The sequence below is a fragment of the Microcebus murinus genome, chromosome 10, assembly GCF_040939455.1.
Source record: "Microcebus murinus isolate Inina chromosome 10, M.murinus_Inina_mat1.0, whole genome shotgun sequence".
NCBI lineage: Eukaryota > Metazoa > Chordata > Mammalia > Primates > Cheirogaleidae > Microcebus > Microcebus murinus.
This window is the reverse complement of record NC_134113.1, coordinates 22,898,608-22,919,884: the sequence shown is the minus strand read 5'-3', so window position 1 is coordinate 22,919,884 and position 21,277 is coordinate 22,898,608. Positions and strand designations below refer to the sequence as shown.

Below are 21,277 nucleotides of genomic sequence, written 5' to 3'. Positions count from 1 at the left end.
ATCTGCATTGATCATTTGACATATGGTATTTGCAGCAACTACAGTGAATTGAGGCTAGGTAACGCTTCCCACATTTCTTGTGTCTGTGTTTGTGGACATGCCCAACTGACTTGTTGGCCAAGAGTTCAGGGAACCAGCAGTAAAATAAGACAAGAACTTATAAAAGGGAGGACTGGAAAGCTTGGAAGTTAGAGCCCTATTGCCTAGCACAGTGCCTGGCACAGAATATGCAGTTAATAAACCTTTGAGGGTGGGAAGAGGGGAGGAGGGGAGGGGGGGAGGAGGGGAGGGAAGAAGGGCGGGAATGGTAACTGGAGGAAAACTGGCTGGGAAAGAGAAAATAATATTCCTAAAGTCATAACCCAGAGCCTTTAAGGATCTTTAAATTAGGGTCAGAGATCCTATTAATGAATGTATAGATACAATAATCTTTACTTTCAAATACATTTTTGCTTTTTCTTAGAATAAATTGTCACTTATGTCAACATTAATACATTTGATATAGAATGGACTTCCTGGTGTTTCTAAAGGAAAATGCAATTGTGTTGTGTTTGCATGTTTTTCTACCACTATTCAGGCCCATGATGCTACTGACTCTATATCAATGTTATTGTTTTACACTATATATGATTATTTCTCTATTCCTGGGACATATTTCAGTATTATAGAAGTTGCTGACCATGCCCACCCCAGCCCCCCAAAAGAGCTATTCCCTTAACCATTATAAAAGCTTTACTCATTAATACTTTTATGTTGGGTTTTTATTTTTAATAAAAGCCAAATTCAACATTCAAACTCCTAGTGCAAACCTCCTCTATCAATAAGCAGCTCTTTTGGTTAATTATTAATAGTTATGTTTTTGCTCAATGGTATTGAAAAGTGTAGCCTTGAAACCTCAAGAGAAATCTATATGTATGTATGTTGGTGGGCTCTCAGACCAAGTTATTAAGGTAGAAATTTTACTTCATAGGAAAATCCAGGTGGAAATTTCTTAAAGCAACTACTACATCTGACCTCTTCTCTGGGGCTATTTTACTAGCTATAAGACCAAGACTTGCATACATAGATATAAACATATCGTGTACTTCAAGGAGGTATTACTATTATATATATGTACTGTGAACTAATTTTTCTGGGTGAAGCAAGCTAGAAAAGTTGCTCCTTGAGCCAGCGTACCCCATAGGCTTTGTGTACCCTCTAACTTACATTGACAGTCCTCTGCCGAAGCAGACCCATTCTTTGAGGGTTCCTACCTGCTAGCTGAGACCAGTGAGGATAAAGCTTTGGCCGTGAGGCTTTGAGCTGTCCTGCTTTTAAGAAACAAGGAATATTTCTGCAGTGTGTATTGTAATAGTAGCAGCTGAACAGCCCAGGAGAGTTCCAGAAATGAAATATTTCTGTGCTCCAAATGGTTATCACATGCTGTGTTGATGTCAGTAAAATGCAGAGGATGAGCCTGGCTCCCCTTTAACCCTAACTTTCTATGGTCCTTTCATTTTGACACTAATTTCAGGCATGAACCTTGGCACTGAGCTACAGTGTGTAATTGTTGGTATCTTGCTGCCACCTGGGTGCACAATGAGAGTAGCAAATGGAGAACAATATTTAGCCCCTGTGATTTGCCATAAGAACACACCACATGCAGTTGGAAAGGGAAATATTTAATCAGCCGATTTTTCTCAATGCAGTCCCCATCAGTTGAGTCGGTTGAAGAATTTTTTTTCTCTCTGTATTAACTGCTTGTTTTGTACCTGTGAAGATAAATCCTTTGGCTCTCTCTTAAATTCATGTCATACAAATTTTGGGACATTGCATATTTATTTGAATGTACAAACATAAAAAGGGTTGTTTTTAATGAGCTAAGTTAATAACTCATTTGGTCAAAAGATTTTTTTTTTAAAAAAAGTTCCCTGAATCCTCTGTTTCGTTGGTTGGCTGTGGGCTTAGTATGAAAAGGCTGTAAGTGACGCACGAATAATAACATTCCATTTTTAGGCATGTAGTATGATGATGCTGTTGATCTTTAAAAGAAATTCCATTTGGTGACATTTACAGAAATAGTTACATGTTAGCAGCTTTTAATTTTAATTTAAGAAAAATATTGAGAATGGTATAACTTCTAAGTGGCAAGGAAGTCATCTAGAAGGTGTGTGCTTATGTAAAGGAAGCAGGAGACATGCATTGACTCTCATCAGATGTTGTGCTTATATTGAGTATAGAGAAACAGTTTTGACAAGTTGGAAAATGGTATGGAATAGAATTTAACTGTATAAATAGGCATATCATCTTAAAGATGAGATTTTTTTTTTTAAAGTCTGGTAATTTAAAAAAAGTGCTAGAAAGATTTGAATCCAGAGTTTAGTAGTGCTCACTTTAATCTTGCTAATTCAGTGCAATACAGTCCAATCTGCTTCAATTCACTCAGTTACTCTAATATTTATGAACATTTTAAACTCCTTCAGTCAATTATCTCTTTGGTAGTATTATTTCATCTTTTGGTGGGGCAAATGCAATAAGATATATGGGTACCTACGGCAAAGAATTTCTGGTTCTTTTCCACAAAACAAAGTGTTTTAAAACACTCAGAATTTCAGCATGGTTTGGGGAATTTTATTTTTTCCATACCAAATTGGCTAAAAGTTGGTAGTTTTAACTAAGATGGTATCTCTGACCCAAGAATCATGATTATTGTCATAAATTTGGGATGATTTTCAATCATTCATTCACTCAATCAGTCAATTGACCCTTTTTTCCCCTTAATTATCTCATCTGAGCAGTGTGGCTAAAGGCACTGTGAAGGATTTTATAAAAGGAGAAAATACGATCTTTCCCTCATCAACTATAATATAATTGGAGAGAAAAAAACCTTAAAGAGCTAATTGAATAATATAATGACATTACTCTTAGCAATCATACTTTAGTGCCGTGAAGGGAAAAGCTATTTCCTCACAGGTAGAAGGCAGTTTTAACTATCACATATAGATTTTAGGCTCAGGATATTGGTTTAGATTAGTTGTTGTGAGAACCATAGGGAAAATATTCAGAATAATGGCCAGTTCTTGAAAATGGATTTTAGAATTTTCAATTGATTTTTATCAGCAAAACACAAGATTTTCTTTGCATGAGAACCTTTTAAATAATTAACTATGACATTCTGTTAATAAAATTTAATGGTCCCAAACTTTCAAATACTTTATTGATAATTCATAATAAAATGTGTGTGTGTATTGGGGGGCAGGGAGTCAGTAGAATTTACTGTTGCCTTAATTGTACATCACAATATTCTTCCAAAATTTGAGCATAAATGTAAATTGAAATGTTTTAAAAATAGTATAAATCATTGCTTATGTGTCTATCTTTTGAAATATTTCAACTTCCTCGCTATCTTGAGAAGACAGGCTAGCACATTCTATGTGATGGAAAACTTTTCAAAGCTGTCTTTAACATCCCTGGATGTGTAAAGCCCTGCCCATAGCTTCACTCTCTGGCAGAAATATTATGCCATTTACCCACAGGGATAAAAACACTATTCCAAATAAAACCTAACATTAAGTAAAGAGCTTTAGGTTTGGTTCAGTTCTCACTTTCTCTGTCAAATATCAAATTTTATGATTTTTAAGGAAAAACAACTTCGTATGCACATTGATTATGATTTTCCAGGGAAACCATAGAGTAGCCAGCATCACCCCCCCCCCAAAAAAAAAAAAGTTGCAAAACTTCACTTAAAAAGTCTTGAATTTGCCCTTAGTTACCTGTGAAAAGCAAAAGCCCAGTAACGACTTAATTATTCTATTCTCTTCTCTTGTGGAGTTTGTATTTTGTAGGTGTGTAGAGAAGAGTGTTGGCTATTTCTGCCTTCTCTGCTCAGGGAAGGGAAGAATTGGATAGAAAGGTGCACACCCATTCCTAGCGGACGTCTCCTATAGGCAGCGTGTGGCCTTTTCCACACAAGGGAAGACAGATGTCCTTTTATAGGGGGCCAGGTAGGGTGTTGCAAAGGGCTAATTATCCCCGGTAGCCTATTATGTGAAGGGACCTGTACTAGACACATGGTGGAGGGAATCAGAAAGAAGGATATTTAATGAGGCCCGCATCAAGAACAGACAGCAGCGTCTCCATGTAATATGTGGCAGCTCTAGATTCGCAGTGTCTTTGGGAAGCAAGGTTCATGTAAACAGAAAATGACAGCAGAGACACTACACACCTTCTCCCTGTGACTTGCGATTGCCTTTGGTGCTCCGAATAAGGAGCTCCTCTCACTGCTGTCTGCTCTGAGCTGCGTTTCGTTTTGATCGCCATTTGCAGGAGGCACCTTTGAACTCCATGCGATGTAAAAGGTATGGTTGAGAAAGTCTTTAAGGAAATTTCTTCTTCTCCTCCCACTCCCCACTGGCTGATTTGGAACATGAAGATTTGAGACTTAGAGACATTACTTCCGACCTACCTTTTAAAATACACATTTAGACTCAAACCATGTGAAGAAAAAAAGAAACAAATAATAGTATTTTAAAAAAAATACCTTGAGAAAGCCAAAGTATTATACATTGTGGAAATATGATATATGGTTAAATTCAGGGATCAGGAGAGATGAAAGAAAATAATTGGAAAAAAAATCAAGTTTTTATTGAATTTCAGATTGACCAAGTCTCAGTTTCACTTTCACTTGCTAGATCATAATGTCTAATGTCTTCTTTGAATTTAATTTTGGTGCCATAGCTCTAAAGTAAGTATGTTGAGATTAGGCAACCTCACCTTGTTAACTCTCAGGAGATGGCATACCTCTTCAGTACGTCTGCAGGGTACTCAGGAATGACAGTGTGACTTTGGCATAAATTACTCATCACCATCTAGGTCTTTCCCCCAATAATATAGACAAAGTATTTTGATTAATGATGCTTTCAGTGACAATTACAACTTCTTAGGCTTCATCTTGAAATATTTAAATATGAAATCTAAATTATAGCACTACATCAATCAATGTCCAGCAGCACAACGTGATTTTCTTGCACCTCTGGTGAATCCATGTCATGTCGGTCATCAGTGAGTTTCTGTGTCTTAGGTGCATGCTCATTTTTGTAGGATACATTGGTCATGGTTTCAGCCATTTTTTACATGGGAGTTTAGTGTCTTATGATTTGAGGGCTTTGAATGGTTTTTGAAAGTCTAATATTCTAATAGTTGAGCACACACTTTGAAGAGAGGGTTATTAGAATATAGGCATCCTTTTGTGATGGCATTTGGAGGATTTTCTCAGCTGACGTCTCCTTTTCATTTCCACTTTGGGGCTCGAAGAGAAGCAGCAACCTTTGTGGTAGGAAGGGTATAGGCTTTGGAACAAAACCAAATTAGATTAAAATTCCAGACCTACTACTGCTTTCGACCAATTGCTTAGCATCTTTGAAACACAGTTTCTTCCTTTGTAAAGTGTAGATTATAATAGCTACCTTACTAATATTCTTGACCATTTCTCACATGTCAGGCATCATTCCCACATAGGCTATAAGGCAAGCATATTATTATTCACAGTTTACAAATTACTATACAGAGGTTTGGAGAGGTAAAAAAAACCCACCCAAGAACATACATAGTCATTAAGTAGTGAGTTTGCTTGTTGGTTCTTTTATTTCAGTAGAATTTTTTTTTTTTTAGGAAAGGGTCACAAGGTATTTATATAATAAATTTAGGTAGTTTCCAAAATGTCATTTAGTTTAAGCCCTTGAGTATGGAATTAGAGTAATAATACTACAGTAGTAATACTATAGTATAATAGTAATACTACAGTGTTAAAACTATAATTCTATTTTACCAATGTAGCCACATTATATACCGATGCTATTTGAGAGTGTGCTTCTAAGTGGAGGGCTATATGCTCTGAGAGCTGTTTTATGCTTTTATTTTTGAAGTTGTTGCTGGTACTCTCATCTTGTTGAGCACAATTCCTTTTCAGTAAAGATTCTGGATACATGTCTGTTGCATGGAATTGAATGCTAGTCTACAGGCAATTTTTATACCTTAGATCAAGAGAGGATGCCATTTGCAGGAGGGCTTGACACTTTCAGGGAGTCATTTCATGGCCTAAAAGAATGTTATATGTGTGATTGTATGACTTTCGATAAAGAATAAAAAAACAGGAATGATTTGTTTGGAATTTAAAACCTCCCTTCTACTGTGACTTTATCTGCTGCCCATTTGCAGGACTCTGATAACTTCAGCTTCTTCTCCTACTTCATCTGCAGGCTCTTGAAGTCTGTGGGATGCCCAAGTGTGTACAGAAACACGGAAATAGCACAGTCCCTTTGGTTAAGAATAACATGTCAGTTTTCTTTTCTTGCTTTTGTGTGCTCTCTGGAGCTTACCCATGCATGATGTTCCAGTTGACTTCAAAGGCAAGTCTATGGTTGGATTAGCTCCACAGGACAGAAAGCAAGGTAAGAAATAGGCTTAGTGCTTTCAAGGCCCACTGGGGAGCTGATAGAGCCAAGCTATGTGGCTTCCAAAATAATTTGTTCATTCATGTCCTCATGGAAGAACAGGTAAATTTGCATAATCCTTTCTGTTTTATTGTTACCATTAAAATTTCTACATTTTCAAAATGATGACTGGACAGTGCCCAAAAAGGTTGATTTATAGTTATATAATTCCTGCACTTGAGGCGTTTAAAATCTAATAAAGGAGATATAGATATAATAAATTTGGAGTGAGAAAATACTACTAAAGTCATGAAGACATGAAATATTCACGTTGCAGGGTAATTTTAGGTATTAAAAAAGGGATGGGGTAGAGAATGGTGTGTACTTGAATTGCAACTGTACTAAATTGCAATTGTACTAAAATTGCAACTGAGGGACTTTTGCTTTCCAGATATTGCCTGCAAAGGTGGACTTCTTACAGAAAGTTAGAGCCAGGCATTACTGAGGGAAGGAAGAGAGAAGAGGGGGTGAGCTGAAGGCAATATTGTAAACTCGGGGCGCACACTGGGAGGAGGTTTAGATATAATTGTACAAAAGAAAATAACATCAAAAAATCCAACACCATAGAAGGAGGGTTCAGAAGGAGTCAGGGGTAGAGAGAAATTACAAGTCGTTTGAAGGGTTTGCTTCTCTGATGGAAAAGTGACACGTCGCGCAGGACCGAGGGAGGATACAGGGTCCCAGCAAACCCTAGAAAGGGGACCAAACACGCTTATTGCCTATTTTTTCTTTTGTCTCTCAAATGATGAAGAAAGGGAATGAGCTTACTTCTTTGTACTTTGATTGATTCCGTTTTATCTCCAGGATCACAAGTATGTGTTACTCACACTTATTTAAAGCTAAGGGCACTTTTTAAACTCCCTGGCCCCCACACACCAGGGTTCTTCGAGGTGATTTTATTCAGCGTGGTCTAGGGACACACCACAGAGAGAGACTGCAGTCTGTGTGGTGACCAGCTTCGAGTCGGCACGACTGAACCTCAGAGTGCGTCCCGACTGCGGTTATGTTCTAGTGAATACAGCAGAAGCAGAAATGAATCATCTGTCTCCAGAAATTGTCTTTCTGACTTTGCTTTTGGAGACAGTGGCATGTGTACTAAGACTGGAACAATCCTGCTTTGATTTGTTACCAAACACTTGGTATTGGACTTTGAAAGGGAAGAAAAATATTGTGTGACTCAAATGAGCTTTTCATTCGAAAAAGAAAAGGCTTTTTGTGTAGCTATCTTTTCTAATTATTATCAGCACTTATTTCTCTCCTAAGACGTACACCATAATTTTATGACCTGGGAACTGCTCAATATTTGTTTCAGTATTCACCAAACATTTTGATTTCATTTCCTGCATCTTAGAAAGTATAACTGGATTATCTGGTGTTGTTTTCTCTTCTCTGGAAATTCCAGGAGAGGAAACCATCAAGTGGAAACACCTCATTTCATAGTTATAATGAGCTGAACTTGGGGAAGGGACTTGTTTAAGGTCACACAGCTAGGTAGTGACAGAGCCAGAAAAAACTCAAATCTATTCATACCCAGATGAGCCTCTTTTAACTACACGGCACTGTCCTTACAAGTGTATCAAACTGTAAACTACAGACAAATACTTGCCATTCCCCAATAAATCAGATCTCATGTTGGATGTTTTATAATGTGCTGCACATCTATTGCAAAAAACATGGTTATACATTAAGTATAAGCATTCTGATAATGACTGACAGGGCTTAAATAGGCATGAAAGAAGAGATTTTTAAAAAGAGGGTTCTTATTTAAAAAATCACCTTTTTCCTGATTTCCTTAGGAGATTTAATAAGAAAACAATGCATCTGCCTTCATCGTATTCCATGTTTTGCTTGCCAAAGAGCGGCCATCCTAGGACCGGGATGAATTGCCCAGTTTCTCAAATGTGAATGTGGTAGGAGAACAGAAAGGATGGCTGTGGTCAGGGTGGCACTCAGACCCTGACGGTCATGGGTTCAAGTGCATCCCACGTTGCTCCTGTCCTGAATGTCCCGTCCATGGTTCTGGTTCTTCTCCATCGTCATTTTGCTCTCTCTCCTCCCCACTCATTCAAACCTCTCGAACCTTTGGTGTATGTGTCCTTTGCTTTACAATCCCCAGCACCTAGCGTCTGCTCTTCATGACCGACAAACTTATGGTTCCTGAATCGCTAAATCCGGTGGGTTCCTTGGTTCTTTCCTAGATCTATGTGTGCACTTGACCTCCCTGATCACTCCCACTTCTGCGAGTTCCCTGCCCTCCTGGCACCACACCTTCCAGATGGTCTGCTAATTATTCCTTCTCTGCCTCTTTTCATGGATTTCTCTCCTTCCTATTCCGTTCATCCTCAGCCCACTGCTCCTGTCGCTCCGCACACTCCCCCAGAGCACTCTCCTTCACTGTCATGATTTGCAGCTACTTGTACATTTTATATGTAGTTCAAGTCCCCGATCTGCAATTTAGATTCGAACATTTAGCTGCTTGCTGTATCTGTTTAGCACCCTGCAACCCATGTGCAAACTGACCTCGTGACCATTCCCCTGAACCTGATTTCCCTTTCTGTGTTCTCTGGCTCATTTTGTGGCACTGCTGGGAGTCATTATTGGCTTCTCTCTTCCCACTTTTGTTGTTTTCCACATCAAACCCATTACCAGGACCTGATGATTTTCCATCCTAAGTGTTTCTTGAATCTATCTATAATCCCCATCACCATTGCCACTGCGGTGGTTAAGAACTACTGCCACTGCGGTGGTCCATCTCTTGCTGGGACATCTGCACCTTTCCTCCATCAGCCTTGTCACCATGAGGTCCACCTAACTTACAACCCACAGTAGACTTGCCCCTCGCAAGCTTAAAATCCTCTAGTGTTTCTGCACCTCGACAGATAAAGTGCAAAATGGTCTCAAGCTAAATTCTAGCCTTAAATCTCTGCTACTTTCTGCCTCTCTCTAGTCTTGTCTCTAAGAATTCCCTGTCTTACACTTTGCTCTCCAGCAAAATGCAACAGCTTGGAGTTCTACGTATGGACATATCACTTCTTTGCATTTACTGTCTACTTTGCCTCAAGTCACTTCTCACTCTTCTTCCCTGGCTTGCTCCTAGTTTTCCTTTAGTCAACACAGTGTGTTCCCTTCTCTAAGTCTGTTCTAAGTCTGTCCCTTCCTGAGTCTTGTTCCCGCCCCACCCCAACTATCCTCAGCCTTGTCAATACCCTGTGCATAATCCAATCATTGCATGAACTCCATCATTATCCAATTTGTGTTTACACGAGCTATACAGCCCCCTTGATAGCTGTTAGCAACCTATTTTCCTCAACTAAATTCAGACTTCTTTGAGTAAGTATTTGGTACAGAACTGAGAAAATATTTGTGCCACTGCTGATAATTGAGTCAGGAAGCCATAGGATGCTTTTATATGTTAACCTTTAATTTTAACCTTTCATTTCTTCTGAGGAACAGCAATTGAGTCACAGATATACAAGTATCTTTATTTTATCTTCTCTCCCAACACCCATACTTTATATATATTCTACCCCCCAAAAGAAGCTAAAATTTAAAAAGACGAAATTATTGGCTTGCATGGAAGCATCGTAGTGTAAAAATGTCACGAGAATCTGTTTTCCAAATTTCCAGATCAGCCCTCTTACTATGTTATGACATTGTTTCTCTGTGATTTTTAAACATTTAAAGGTATATTTTATATATCACTTTTATTCAGTCACCTACCTAAAATCATGGATTTCCCAGGGTGGCAAGTTATGACAGTGAAAGGCTTTTTAAAGCTTTATTTATCCACATCTCAGATATATATTTTTTTCGAGTCAAGAAGTAGCACACTGAGCTTTTCTGTCCCCAAAAATACTACACATGCTATTTTCTCAGGAAGAAGAGTAAGGTTTATTTTTTGTTAATGAAATGCCAAACAAGCCTAGCCAACTTGCCAGGCAGAATTAAATTGGAGCATCTTTGGCAGTAGGTTGCGCGGCTCCATCCATGCAAGTGTTTTGTGAAAATGTAGCTTAAGCATTTTTTAAAAATTGGCCAGATTCTTTTTAGGATAAAGTTGGGACATTCAGAAATTTGGGCAGTACACACAATGTGATAAACATTTCCAAGTCTGGTTAAATAAGCCCCATTATGATCTTGCTCATTTAATTCAGGCCTCTTCTTCCACACTCATCACAAAACTTTAGCCCTTGGCCAGTGTGAGTATGAATGTAGTGACTAAGTTCAGATTTAAAAACATTGTTTGTAAAGTCATTCTAATTTTAATTTATATCCTCTCTACCTATGTTTTACCATACTGTTTGTTCATAGTCTCTTTTTTTCCTCCTAATATGAGAGAGAGCATAAACACACATCTTAAGAAATCCCTTAGGCTAGCCTCCAACAAAGAGTGGTTCCCAAAAAGTACACAGCAAAATGAAAAGCAGATATATAGGCATATTCCATTTTTAAAGTACATTTTTCAAGTTTTGTTAACATATTGGCGTGTGGCAAACTTTTTCTGTACCAAGCCAGTCAGTGAATATTTTAGCTTTGGTGTGGAATATGGTTTCTGTTATGAATACTCATCTCTTCTGTTGTAGTTCAAAAGCAGCCAGAGACAATCCATGAGCAATTGAGTGTGACTGTGTTCCAATAAAACTTTATTTACACAAACAGGTAGCAGCCTGGGTTTGGCCCACCAGCCATTGTTTGCTAGCTCCCCACGTAGCTTCACATTACTCCCTATGACTTTCGTTAGTAACTCTTTGGTTTTGATTTTTAACATCATGGAAATAAAGATGTTACTGCTTTATTTCCATCATGAGTAAAATTTTAGGTTATATTACAGATGAACACATGGATTTTTTGGAGGTTAGATAAGATTGGTCATCTTTATGATTTTCTCCCTATTTGAAATTGTTGCTCGCACAGTTGTAAGTTTCTTGAGGGGAGAGAATAGATGATAATTCATCTTATGCTCTCACTGTGACCAAGTGCATGGTTCATGGCACAGGTCATATTTTCAAATGAATGAATGACCAGGGCCCTGCATGCTAACTATAGTCCGTTGGATCACCTTGTAGACAAAATGTAAGACCCAAACTTTTAGTCTCTTGGCTCTTTGTGCACTGTTGTTTCAAAAGATCCCAGGTGAGGTGCCCTGATAAAGGGCTAATGAATCCTGCCATCAGTGGTGGTGAAAGTAGGATGTGCTCTCACCTGAGCTCATATTCTGAAACAGCCACCTGTGAGATTTTCATGGTGAGCATGTATGGATAAAAACCTATCCATGATGAGGAGAGGGGTACAATGTTTACTTCTAGTGCTTCAGATCTGTCGAGTTGAAAACAAAAAGGAAAATCCTTTTTGCAGTGAATGTGAACTGAGAGCACAATGGATTTACCAGTATTTTCTGTTCCTTAGATTTGAGGTTAACATGGGCATAATGTCCTGGATGAAGCTTTGGAAGTACTTGTGAAGGGTAAGTGGCCATAGGCCAGAAAAGGTGCTATTTCCATCAATTAAAAACTATTTATTTTATAAAATGATGCGACCAACAGAAATTAGTAGACTTGATGACAAGAGACTTGTAATTACACTCAGTGTCCCCCAAATAGGTGCTGTGACTTATATTTCCTTTGTTTCTTTAAAAATTAATGATAAAAATAATAGTAGCCATACTGAAATTTAAAGATTGAAAAGGAACTCCCTCCTTCTTCCTGTTCCTCCCTCCCCAATTAAACTTTTCTTCCCAGATAGAATAATTAATAGATTCATTTTTGTCTTTTTATACTTTTTCTATAGGTATGTTTGTCTATGTGTGTGTATAAAAACCTAAGTGGGACCATACTATATTTAATGTTCTACAGGTTGCTTTCTCAGTTAATATATATAATGTATCATTCCATAGCAGCAAATGTAAACCTCCTCATCCTATTTATGACTGTACTGCCTTTTTTTGTAACCACTTTGTACATTTCTCCCCTCCCCCGTTAACCACCATGGACCGTGCTGTGCTTACAGCAGCATTCTAAACATGCTGGTAGTAGTTAATTAGGAGATGAAAACAGCCCTTTTTCCCATGGTGGGCAACTGAATATCTACTTTTATTAATCTAGTTTTACTTTTAAGTGGTTTATGAATGATTGATGACATATGTGAATTTTATAGCCCTCTGCCAAATGTGCCCTCAGTTCTTACAACGCTATATTTTTGTATAACTGTGTGTGCTTATAATTATACGACCATAAGAGCCCATGCCCACACAGGCATGCGCATGCACGCATGCAGATTTATTTATTTCAAGAGGACAATTCAGATGGCCAAGCTCAGAAGTGGAGATCAAGATCATTCTGACATGTCTCTGCCTTTTGTGACAATGACATTTTACAGATATAGAGGGCACATGCTGAGCTTTCGGAATATTCTACCATCCTACAGGAATCGTTACATGCTTTTAGCTGTATTAACAAGAGCATCTTTATCTTCATATGTGAAGAAACCTTCATATTTTACTATTCAGAGACAGTTATTTTTAAAATTTCAGAATTTGCTCGCGGCCTTACTCTCTGCAAGATCTTCCCGTGTATTCCAACTGTGTCAAACTATGACAAAAACAGAAGCAAACAAGAGTAGAGTATACATGTCACTCATGCTGGCTGAGAAATAAGCTGAGAGAGCAAGAATCAGATAATGGAGGAATAAATGTATCATCATTTGAAAAAACTCATCTCTTGCAAGCTATATATAACTCTTCCATTGTAAACTAAGACTATTAATAGTAATGATCATAATAACACCTTACACTTGTCTAGTGCCATATAACTTACGAAGTCTTACAAAAGCTTCCTCAGCTTCTAATTCATTTCATCTTTTTGACAGTCTCATCAATTAGTCAGCACAGAGCTTATTATTTCTTCCCTAGTCCCCATTCCTGCAGTTACTTCCTGCTGCTCTCTCCAAATGTGGTGCGTCAGGTCAGAGATGTAGAATTCCCCGCCTGGAACACTACCCAAAAAGCATTATGTTTGGCCAACGTGCTTGGTGATATGTTATAATGGGGAAATTTGTGCTGTGGCTAACCTCCCCTTAGAGGGAATACAAATTATTAACATGCTTAGGTCAGATAACTTAGAACTATTGAGGTCATGCTACTTTTTTGAAATAGAGACACATGACAGTATTAAAAATGGATAGCATGAATTAATTCCAAAGATTTATTCTCAGTTATAGCATAGAGTCATTTGGATTCTATCCATTTCTCTAGTAAATTAGCCACTGATAATCATAATTATGACCCTTAGGTACGATAAGACAATGAAATGCCTCTTGAATTATTAAGAAGTATTAATTTATGTCTACTCTGTATGTAGTTTCTGGTATTTTACTGCATCACCATTCCCTGATAATTGGTCACCTGTTATATATATGATATATACATAAGATTAAATTTTATTCATGGTAATATTTCTTTAGAAGAAAGCCTTCTTGCCAGTGTTGAATAAATATGATTAGATTATATGTGGATTTTCCCCAGATTTCTGTTTGATGTCTGTGATCTTGACTTGCTCATTAGCTGTAGGCCATTATTTAAGAAAAATAATGCTGAGCATCTGTATGATGCTTTTTTCTTTTTTATGAGCCAGTGCTTTCATTGACATATACATTATCTGGTTTCTTATATAAGCCCCCTACAGGCATTATTACCAGCATTTTATAAAATAAGCCTCAGGGAGTATACGTGGCTTGCTCAAAGCCACATAGCTAATAAGTGGCAGAGAAGAGACACAATTCCATCTGTCCGAGTCAAGAACTTTTTCCACCAAGCCACAGCCATTGCAGAAACTAGTCTCTCAGCATTTATGTCAGGGGGTGTCAGCCAGCCTTGGGCCTCTCCACATGTAGGCCCATCTGGCAGAGTTTCTTTCTTAAGCTTGTCAAAGCAGGTAATATCAACTCACAGATCAGAGATTCAGAAAACTTGTTGTAATCCTGATTACCAGTGCAAAGGGATAATGTTCCCAGTAATACATTGCATTCCTTCCACATGGAGAGAAGCACATAACATAGGTCACGTTGTAGAGAGATGGCTTTATTTATTCTACAGTACAGCCAAGACCATGATAGGGTAGGGCCCTTTGTTGAACTCCTGAGCTCAAGCAATCCTCCCACCTTGGCCTCCCGGAGTGCTAGGATTACAGGTGTGAGGGTAGGACCCTTACTAATAGCTTTTTACCATATATGAGAATAGCAAGCTTTGAAAGAAAATATAGGTACAGGCATTCTCCATTTACCTTGGATACAAAACATGTTTTCTGCCTTTGTCTGATGAAAAGAACAGGCAGTGCCCATTGTAAAGGAGACAGTGTGAAATAAGAGAGAACTCTGAATGCAAGGCCCTAGCTCTGCTCCCCCCCCCATTCTAATCAGAAACCTGTTTTTAGATAAGCTGCCCTGTTATGAACAAGTGACATAGAGAACAGGGTCACATGAACAGTGGCAGGAGAAGGTGAGGGACCTCTGTGAGGAAGACAGACCTTTTCTATTAATAATTATCTGCAAGGAACAAACAGTGCCTGGAAGGTAGGGCTGGTCCAGCGAAATCTAAAATGTTAGGGCGGGTCTCTACTTTTTTTAGTGAGATATTGCTGATACTGAATGCACATTTCCAACTAGAAGAAAGCTGGTAACAAAGGGATCCTATGCCCATCCATGCTGGAATATTAAAGAGAAATGTCTCCTGTTTTTATTAAGCCACTTATAATTATTTCTGACATGTCAAATGTGCTACGGATAGACAGAATAGAAGGAGATTGGGGGGAAAAGAATTTTTAATGGGATGTCAGTCTTCAAAGATTTGAATGAGTGGCCCCAGAAATGATCATTCTTTTAAGTATGACACTGCCACTTAATAAAGCAAAAGAGAAAATATTGAAAAGAATTCTGTCAACATTCTGGGATGACTGTAATTTTGAACAATCAGGCATAATGGTGAGATCAAGCTTGATGTCTTGCTATAGCACTTGTAATTCTGTGAAATTATGAAAGTTGTGAACAAAAGGGAAGGAGCAATTCGAAGTAGTGGTGTGGGGGTGGGGAGACAGAGCTGGCGATTCCAGTTCTGTCCCCTCTGACCTTGCTGATATGCAAATTGTGTCATTATGTAAAAAATAGCAGAGGTGAAACAATCAAGGTTTCCTAAGAAAAGACTTTCCAGTTTCACCACAGAAAAGATAAGTTTTGCATTTGGAACAGTCTGAGAGCATCTGAAGTGTTGTCTCATTAAAATTTATGATCATCAGAATTAATTCACATTCATTTCATTAAAAATCAAATCACCTGGGTGGAATTTGTGTGTGGAATCATAAAAAAAGGATAATGAGAAATGACAGCAGGTCTGTGGAGTGGCCAGTGAGGGACACTGGGTAGATCTGATCTACTTCTTCTTCTATTTTTTTTAGCTTTCCATGTTATGTTTGGAAATTATTTGTTGAAATTTATATATGATATGAAATAAATAGAATTCTTTTAAAAATAACTCAGGGTAAAGGATTTAAATGGCCTTAAATAAGACCTAAACGTGGCAATAGGAAAAAAAATGAAACTGCCACATGAAAATAAGAATTTTGTATTTTGTTCAGAAAACCTGAAAAATGTTGACAAAAAAATAGAAAATTTAAAAAAATAGCACTAAGTTGACACTATTTGACAAAAATAAAATAGAAAGTTAAAGAGAGAAAACCTGCAAGCACACTGGATGGGGGCCTGGGGAGGGAGTCATGAAGTAGCAGCAGTAGCAGCAACGGCTGCGAATGTTTGTTGAAAACGATGAAGAAAATGTGCCTGGCACTGCGCTCGAGTGACATGAAGATGCTGTCACGCAGGAAGCCTGCGCACCAGGTAACTTCCTACATAGTTACTGCAACCGTCCGTTTCCTTTGCCAGGGTGGCTCAGTCATCTGAAAGAAGCAACCAGATTGCATTGCATAGATCCTCACGGTCCTCGTTCTCTGTGTCCTGTTGGTCGTCTGTGTAGATGATTCAGTCGAGTTATGTTGACATCTCTTGCCTGCAGAAGTGGTTTGTGTCTTTCCTGGCATTTCCACTCAGAAATAAAAGACTGCACGTTCACTTGAAATAACACTTCACCTTCTTCTACCTCAACGGGTTCTAATCCTAGGGCTACTACTCACTCGAGACTTTAGGCAGATGACTGTCGTTGAGACAACTGGAGGCTGATGATTGCTGAGACCTCGTTTCAGAATGCAGAGTCTCTGGTCTGTGAGTTTATGAGTCTGTGAGGTCTGATGAGAGACCTGAAGGTTGACGGTGGGGAGCTGGTATGGGTGCAATTGTAGAACTGAAGTTGAGACTCCGTGGGCTTTGTCTCATCACGTCCCTTTTCTATCTCCCCTCTTCATCCCACTGGCTCCTTCCTTCAAGACTTAAATTCTTGACTAAGGCACTAGTCTGTACACCAAGACTTCCTGACCCTCAGGATTGCCTAAGAATATCTGGTCTCTGGGGTCCTGGGAAAGGAGGCAGAGGAGCCTGTCCTCACTGCCAGCCCCCTGGGGACCAGCAAATGGTTCTCTAGTCCCGTGGTACCCAGACGGCACAAAATAATTCAGCGTACTCTGGGAATGTCCAGGCAAAAGTGTGAGATTTACCTAGATTAGTTTCTGGATGTTGGGGTTTTTCGTGCTTTCTCTGGCAATGGTATCCATTTTAGAACTGAAGGGAAAAGGTTTCATTTCATTCCATTTCCTTTGTATAGCATTTATGGACGCAAGTGGGCATCCAGTGAGTCATTTTTGCCTAGTACTTGCGTTTTACTCTTTCCTTGGGATGGACATTTCTATTTTAGGCTCATAAGCAGCCATTTCTAAGTTGCCTATTTGGCCTCAAAGAGTTTGGACTTAAGTACGAGCCTAAGCCTTTAGAATATTGAGGAGGGGGGCAAAGAAAGAAACCGACAAAGTGAATGAATATATGGATGGTTTCACGATTGTTGAATTGCACAATGGTTAAAATCAACTGCCGTCAAGGTCAATTTGACTAAGTAACTGTATAGAAATACGGGTTAGGATACAAAAAACAAACAATTCAGCAAGCAATCCTTTTATGTTATTTAGAACTTTGCCATGTAGAAACAGCTGCTTCTGGCTTAGCAGGTGAGTGTCTGACAATATTGTTAGCTCCGATGACTTTTTTAGGGGATTCTGTCATATTCTATGATTTGCCTATGGTCTCAAAATAGAGAGTGAAATAAAACTATTGGTGAAGATATGTTTTGGTGAATTGTTTTTGTTTGTTTTTTAGAGACTGGGTCTCACTTTGTCACCTAAGCTGGACTGCATGATCATTGCTCACGGCAGCCTCAAACTCCTGGGTTCAAGCCACCCCTGCCTCAGCCTCCTGTAGCTGGGCCTACAGGTGTGCTCCACCACACCCAGCAAATTTGCTAATTTTTTTGTAGAGATGGGGTCTGTCTATGTTGCTCAGTCTGGTCTCAAACTCCTGGCCTCAAGGGATCCTCCCACCTCAGTTTCCCAAAGTGCTGGGATTACAGGCATGAGCCACAGCACCTGGCCTCAATGAATTTTTAAAGCCAAATTGTCCCTGTGCTGAAAGCCAAATTGTCCTGTGACCACAACCCATTTTCCTCAAATCTGTATTTATACTTTCACACCCAAATGACAATCTTTAATTGTTAGTGCTTAATTGCTGCTGGAAACTAGTGTATATAAATTAAACATAATTGTAACAATAGCTTATATTTGTTGAGTGCTTGCTATGTGCCATGGGTTAAGAATTTTACAGGGATTACTTTATTTAATTGTCACAACCCTAAGCAGTAGTACTATTATTATTCCCATTTAATAGACGAGGGTACTAAGTTATAGAAAGATAAAAATAACTTGTCCAACTTGCAACAGGTACCATTATGATTGGGCCTCAGGAGGCTGTTTCCATAAGGCTACATTTAGTTCTATGCTCTACTCAGAGGCTCTATTTAGTCATTGCTATTCTCACAAGTCCTTTCTTATCTGATTTTATTTTAAACGCTCATTTATGAGCATCTAAAAATTTAAGTTTTAAAGGCATAGTGGTATCCAGAAATGATGATCAGGGAGAATAAATTTTGCTCCAAAATACATCTGACTTATTCTGAAAGACGAAGACACTGGTTCGAACATGGAAGAAAATGCCTATGAGTGAGAAGTAGGACAATGAGCCTATATGACAGAATAGTTCATAGAGCGAAGCTCGAGTTCCAGGCATATTAATTCCACTCGTATGGAAAGGAAAGAGCCAATGTAAAAACAGCACCTTTTAATTTAAATGCTCTGCATAATGATATACCAGTTTCATTACCGTGGCTCAGCCAAGCACTTTGCTGTGCAACGTAAGAGTAGAGGCAGATTGCCTAGATTCAGATCCACCTCTGCCACTTACTATGTGATCCAGGGCAATCTGCTTCCTGTCTCTGCGATTCGGTTTCCTCATCCGTAAAATGAGCTAATAATACTTACCTTATAGGGTTGTCGTGGGATTGAGTTCATGTACACAAGGCATTGAGAACAGGGCACAAAGTTAAGTACCATAAGGGTGTTTGCTATCTCATTATCATCATCATCATCACCATCATCATCAGAGATGATTTAAACACGTGTGGCAAAGATGTTGACAGTAGTTTTATATTTAGAAATCCTCAGGGCTTTCATATAGGAAAAGAAGATATTAAGATTCAACTTTCCTTAGATAAACTTTGCTAAATAAGGCAATTCTTAGATAACTTAGGTTTCTTTTGTTTTATAATTTGAGTTGTAATTTAAAAACTTATCAACCCATATGTTGTCATGGGTTGTCTGCAGTGGGAATTTTGCAGCCAGCGAAAGGGGATTTGATATTAACGTATAGATTGCACACAATTATCTAACTGAAACAGACTGAACATTTATCTTGAAAATCTGAAGCTAGAACTGGCAAACACATGAAATACTCCTGCCTCCAAGTGATTGGGGAAACTGGGGTTTGGAGTTTGACCTAAATAATTTATTTGGGGGTGATACTGGTGGAAGCAAGTATACCTCGTAGATCATAGTTCTGATAGATTCCCATACATTTAAATCTTCACTTCTCTCTTCAATGAATTGAAATGGATGCTCTCTGAAGCCCTTTAAGGCATTCACAAGGGAGAGACAGGTTTTGTTCCTTTAAGGCAATTTGGTCCAATTCTGCCAGCTCACCTATGGGGAAGGCTGGCATAATGCCAAAGGTAGTTAGCGTTGTATCTATTATGTCACAGGGTGGAGTGTGTTTGGGTGGATGTAGGGGAAAGCCTATAATTTCACAGCTGTTTAGTATAACATTTCTGCTAAGCCTTTTTTTTTTATTCTAAAAATTAGTAAAAGAATCTTAATGTTCAAGAAAATTCAAGGGCACTATACGTTCACCAGAATAGGATACGTACGCAGTTGTTCCTGAATCTTGAACCATAAGAAGAGTATAAATATTTCCTCTAAAATATTGATTACCTTCTGACCCATTATTTTTTGTAAGAGCAAAATCATATTTTCAATTATTTAAACCCCAAGGAATTTTCTCCATAAATATAAGATTAGAGTTGTGAGTTTAACCCAGACCAGTTAGGAAAAAGTATTGCATTTAACATCGTGCACCTACTGTCTTGTTTGAGAAGAATGACTTGGATTAAACCAAATGTTGACTTATCAACTATTGCAATGCCCACATGCATCATCTCATGTAAAGTATAATCATTCTTCCTTCTCATTCTTATAGGTCCTTTGAATTCCATTTTAAGTGACTACCATGTGAATAGATTAGAACAACTGTCGTGTCATGCTTTTTTGTCGTCATGGGTCATTTTCATCAAATGTTTAGTAATTTCACTGCACTCGTGTAATTAGGTGAAGAAGCTCCACCTGAGCATCCATGGGTCAGCTATGTGGACTCTAGCTGCCAAAGGCGCTTCTCCTTCTGAACAGAGCGCTTTGCTCAGCCAGTGTAGACATGGCCTGATAAACAATGGAACCTCTCCCTTGAGAACTGGAGTTTGGATTGATCTAATTCTTTAACTCAAAAATGTGCACAGGTTTGATGAGTAGTTAAAATGTCTGCATTTTAGTCAAATGGGAGCTTAAATTGACATTAATGTGATGAATGGAGTAATTTATAATGAACTTGAAAGGCGGTAGTACTCACTGTTGCAAAAGCTAATCAAGGGACTATCAAATCAAAGTTTTTGCATAGGCTTAAATATCTGTGGCAGGGAGGTTGTTCTTACAGGTTTATATCTGTCAGGTCTTAACACTAAACCTGTCAGAGTGCAACATGGCCCTGTCACTTTTAACCAAGATGTCATGTATATTGTGGGAAACAACCTGCTTTGTGTTTTCTTCCCTAGGATTTTACTGGGAAAGGCAAATGTAAAAGGAAGTGGGGTTTTTTTTGTTTTTTTTTTTAACACTGTATTTTTATTTTGCAGATTCTCAAGCTGATGGAGTGAGTGATGGAGTGGGTTGCCAACGGTAGTTACTCCACTCAGCGCAGAATGGCTGCAGGGAATATATTCAGACATCCCCAAAGAAGTCTGCCCAGGGTGAAACAAATACCTTTCAGGTTTAAATCAGGTGTGTGAAGAATGCCGGAAACATGACTTTTTGGGGTGGTTTTTTTTTTTTTTTTTTGTATTTTTGTTTGTCAAGGAAAGTGGGAAGGCTGGTGGTTCTTGCCTGTTCTTCCAACTCTTTTAATGCTGTAAAATACATCCAAAATTTAACCCACTCTTTCTCCTAGGA

At 38.5% G+C, this 21,277-nt stretch overlaps 1 long non-coding RNA gene across 9 annotated transcripts in view; it reads left to right on the top strand.

Annotated features, from left to right (window-relative positions):
* The window catches only part of LOC105883975 (uncharacterized), a 94,029-nt gene that overhangs the window by 7,292 nt on the left and 65,460 nt on the right, over positions 1–21,277 (top strand). For 4 of the 9 annotated variants that reach the window (XR_002224107.2, XR_001160011.3, XR_012921405.1 and 1 more), the window contains exon 3: positions 20,965–21,109. This is a non-coding gene — a long non-coding RNA (uncharacterized LOC105883975). Of the gene's footprint in view, positions 1–353; positions 21,110–21,277 lie in introns of those variants that run through there. The other 5 variants (XR_012921407.1, XR_012921404.1, XR_001160010.3 and 2 more) reach the window with 2 other exon arrangements.